Source organism: Candoia aspera, chromosome 1 (assembly GCF_035149785.1).
Source record: "Candoia aspera isolate rCanAsp1 chromosome 1, rCanAsp1.hap2, whole genome shotgun sequence".
Lineage (NCBI taxonomy): Eukaryota > Metazoa > Chordata > Lepidosauria > Squamata > Boidae > Candoia > Candoia aspera.
In genome coordinates this window covers 230,059,658-230,063,711 of record NC_086153.1, presented here as the reverse complement: position 1 = coordinate 230,063,711, position 4,054 = coordinate 230,059,658, and the positions used below count along the sequence as shown (strand labels likewise).

The window sequence follows — 4,054 nt, the reverse complement described above, 5'->3', positions numbered from 1 at the left end:
TAGCATCTCAGTTGGTCCATTCAAAGTTCCATTCAGTGCTTTCTACCTTTTCAGCAGGAGAAGCAGCTGATTCCACTTTTCTGAAAGTTTTATATGCACCATTCTAAACTATTTACAATTATATAGAGCTCGTGATTAGCATTCAAGCCAATGATTTCTTCCTTCAGGGTGCTATAAAACATAAAGCTCTACTTCTAATTTCTCAGAGAAAGCTACTGCTTTTCTTGTGTTAATTTCTGAATATTTTGTCCCACCCCCAAATTAATCTTTTAAACTTAATGACCCAATTTTCATTCCAATCCTTTTCCGTACTGTAAAGGTCTGAGCTCCAATCTACGATGATATAACATGTAAATTCGTCTTTTCCCTATATACGTTATTTAAGCATATACTGTACTTCATGGTTCTGTCTCCTAAGAACACCACGTTATAATTTACTCTTTGAGCTCCTTTCTTAGACTAGGAAATATTTGGCAACCAATGTATGATCACAGCTTTGTAACCAAAAGAAGCACCAACAAAAAACTATTCAACACTGGAAGTGTCGATTGCCCAATCAGAAAATAGGAATCAATTGAGGTTATTGTTCCCAGGTAAACAAATGTTTAGGATATCACTGCACATCACCAAGTGGTTTTCTTGTCTCTCAAAGAGCCAGCCTTTGCACCATCTGAATTCCTTTATGAGCAGTTTGGTGATTCTCTGTGGACAAGAAAACTCAGACCTGATGTCCCTTTGGGTAAAATTATACACAAGTTATCTATCACACTATCATACTATCTATCTGAATAAGTATTGTTGCTTGTCTCCTGACAAATTTGGAACATATTCCTATTTTGTATGGCATCACATTTGTTTCCCATCTGCAGGTCCTCCTAAACTTTGAATTGATGCTGGGTAACCATGTAAGTTATGTGAGAAAGAGGATTTTTGATCATCTTTGACTGATCATTCAGGCTCATGCTTACCGGGAATAAATTACTATATTCTTTTTGGTGAGTCATCTATTGTTAATTTCTAGGCCAGGCTTTCCATTGTACCCCTGATAGCTCAGGCCTGCAGAATTTACAGCTGGACCATATTTCAACAGTGTGAGGGATGGAAGGTATTTCTCTGAGGTCACACATTCACCCTATCTTGAAACAGCTTCTCTGCTACCCAATTGACATATGTTAATGAGATTGTGATATTTACCATTGATGGCTGCCTTGAAGCCAGCAGCATTGGTATGATTCTTGTATCCTATCTTTATATTTTGGGGACAATCTAGAGAATGTGCTCTGCTGACAGCAGGAACAAGGCATTTTCCATCTGCGCCTCTCACTTGACAGCTGTTGGGATATTCCATGGGACAATACTCTATATGTACTTTTGGCCAAGTTCCAGCTACTCAGTGGACCAAGACAAATGGGCTTCTATGTTCTACACAGTTGTGATCCCCATGCTCAACCCTCTCATCTACAGCCTGAGGAATAAGGAGGTGAAAGACGCTGTGACAAAATTAGTATGGATTTTTAAAGGGAATCACCCTAGACAAATTTAATGGACAAGTTCATTATAAGCTCTGCCATTTCTAAAGAGGAAGAACATTGGTGTGAAAAATAATATAGTTGGGGATGAAGAGGTTGGGGGAAAGTTTAAGAAGCCTTGATCACCCTGGTGGATTATTATATCAGCAGAGACACAGGGAGAATGCAACCCGGTTGACATACCCACATCTTTCAGTGGCTTTTTACATCATTCACCCACTCCTTCCAATTTAGTGCTTTCAGAAATTATATTGACATGAAGAAGTATATCAAATAACATAGGACCCAAAATAAACCTTGCAGGACAATTTTGAAATGATGAAGATCATTTCAGAATTGTCCTGCAAGGTTTATTTTGGGCCCATGTTATTTAACAAATATTTTTCCCCAGGCCTTTGAATGCTAATGATTTAATTTTGTTTTATATTGGTCTTCTTTTAATGCTAATTTAATAGATATTTGTCTTCTATCTTATAGGTCACCGAAAGCCATTAAGAAGGAAACTGCTTATAAATGCTTTTTAAAATTATTTATAAAACCCAGGTTGGTGAAATGTTGAGAGCAACTGAAACAAGGAATAATACAAGGGCTGGATGGACCTAAAAGTTACACCCCAAACATGCAAAAGTGAAAAATTAATTGGGTGGGAAATTCACCTTCTGGAGCTCCTGTCAACTCCCACTCTGCTGAAAAGAGAACAGAGGTAAACAGGAATCTAGCATTTTTAAGTCCCTTTTTCCAGGATATAATGGAAAGTTTCTAAATTGGGGAGGGGGGTATAGAGATGCTAGCAGTTAGAAATACATTAAAGTCCTACATATAGTTTACAGCAACAGATATAGCAATATTGCAGTACATTATTCTGTGTCCTTCACTTACATGGTAGCATTAAGTGTAGTGTGTATATAACTTGTTCATGTTGTATTTTCATGAACTGGATTTTTTTTAAATGTATTTTTATGTATAATAAAAGTTCTCTTGCTAGCAAATATATGCTGAGTTAAGCTAGTTCATATGGTACAAATCCTCTTGAAAAAAAAATCCAGATTGTTCTTTTATGATGATAGGAGTATGGATGAAACTCTAAATAATGTAATTTTCTTTTTCCTAACAAAGGATCAGAAAGAAATTTCAGGATCAGCTAATATCCTGAAACCACCATCCAGTGATAAAAATTATGGACAAAGGAAATGATTCTGTCATTACCGAATTCATTCTTCAGGGATTCACAGACAATCCCAAAATGCAGCTTGTTATTTTTATGACCTTCCTCTTGGTTTATGCCATCACTGTGTTAGGGAATCTTGGGATGATTCTGTTGATTTGCACTCAACTCCACCTTCGCAAACCCATGTATTACTTCCTGGGCAATCTATCCTTTGTTGATCTCTGCTGCTCCTCAACCATTACTCCTAAAATGTTGATTGACTTGTTGGTTGAAACAAAAAGAATTTCATTTAGTGCCTGTGCTACACAGCTCTTTCTAATTGTTTCATTTGCAGATACCGAGTGTGTTTTGTTGGCTATGATGGCCTATGACTTTAGAGATTCAGGACATTCAGCTATAATGCCCAAAAAAGTCTGCCAACAAATGATTGCTGTTGCATACTATATAGGCCTAATGGATACAATAGCATACGCTACCTCTACATTCCGACTATCATTCTGTAGATCAAATCTTATCAATCATTTCTTCTGTGACATACCTCCACTCCTAATGCTCTCCTGCTCTGATACGTACATCAATGAAATTGTGATATTTGCCTTTGCTGGCTTCATTGAATTAAACAGCATTGGTATGATTCTTGTATCCTATGTTTATATTTTGGGTACAATCCTGAGAATGTGCTCTGCTGACGGCAGGCATAAGGCATTTTCTACCTGTACTTCTCACCTGACAGCTGTGGGATATTCCATGGGACAATAGTCTTCATGTACTTTCGGCCCACCTCCAGCTATTCAATGGACAAATGGGCTTCTATATTCTACACGGTTGTGATCCCCATGCTCAACCCCCTCATCTACAGTCTGAGGAATAAGGAAGTGAAAGATGCTGTGACAAAATCAGTATGGATTTTTAAAGGGAATCGGCCTAGACAAATTTAATTGATAACTTCATTTCCGCTCTGCCGTTTCTAAAGAGAAAGAACATCAGTGGGAAAAAGAATATAGTTAGAGCAGTTAACAAGAAGAGTGTTGCTGGTAATCTTAAATCAAAATTATGGTCTGTACACATCACAGGATCAAAAACCTTTATAACTATTGACTGTTATAAAATCACAAGGCTGTAAATGTATATAGTAGTTCACAGTTCAACAAAAATAAATTAAAGATTGCTGTTGTTTCTGAAATTATCAGTTTACTGCAGGCACTGACTACAGCCAGGAAATCAGAAGGCTCTTAGTCCTTGGGAGAAGAGCAATGACAAATCTCAATAAAATAGTTAAGAGCAGAGACATCACACTGACAACAAAGGTCCGCATAGTTAAAGCAATGGTGTTCCCCGTAGTAACATATGGCTGCGA

At 37.3% G+C, this 4,054-nt stretch overlaps 1 pseudogene; it reads left to right on the top strand.

The window, feature by feature from the left end:
- The first annotated feature begins 2,706 nt into the window (after positions 1-2,706).
- LOC134488592 (olfactory receptor 5AR1-like) lies at positions 2,707-3,635 on the top strand (annotated as a pseudogene).
- The last annotated feature ends 419 nt before the right edge of the window (positions 3,636-4,054 follow it).